The sequence below is a fragment of the Penaeus vannamei genome, chromosome 10 (assembly GCF_042767895.1).
Source record: "Penaeus vannamei isolate JL-2024 chromosome 10, ASM4276789v1, whole genome shotgun sequence".
NCBI classification, from domain to species: Eukaryota; Metazoa; Arthropoda; class Malacostraca; order Decapoda; family Penaeidae; genus Penaeus; species Penaeus vannamei.
The window spans coordinates 17,690,677-17,691,159 of record NC_091558.1 but is presented as its reverse complement, the minus strand read 5'-3'; positions in this window follow the sequence as shown (position 1 = coordinate 17,691,159).

Here is a 483-nt window from a genome sequence, read left to right as displayed (position 1 = left end):
GTGTGTGTGTGTGTTTGTGTGTGTTTTATATATATATATATATATATATATATATATATATATATATATATATATATTTTTTTTTTTTTTTTTTTTTTTTTTTTTTTTTTTTATAAAAGAGTTTTTCAACGTTGATATATTTCAACTAGAGCAGGGAAATGAGAAGAGAGAAAGAAGAGAAAAAGAAGTTATTATTATTAATATTATTATTATCATTATTGTTATTACTTCTGTTATCATCATCATTAATATTGTTATTATTATTACACTATGATTATTATTACTGAAACGTAGAGTGAGAGAGAGAGAGAGAGAGAGAGAGAGAGAGAGAGAGAGAGAGAGAGAGAGAGAGAGAGAGAGAGAGAGAGAGAGAGAGAGAGAGAGAGAGGGAGAGAGAGAGAGAGAGAGAGAGAGAGAGAGAGAGAGAGAGAGAGAGAGAGGGAGAGAGGAGAGAAAGAGAAAGAGAAAGAGAAGAGAAAGAGA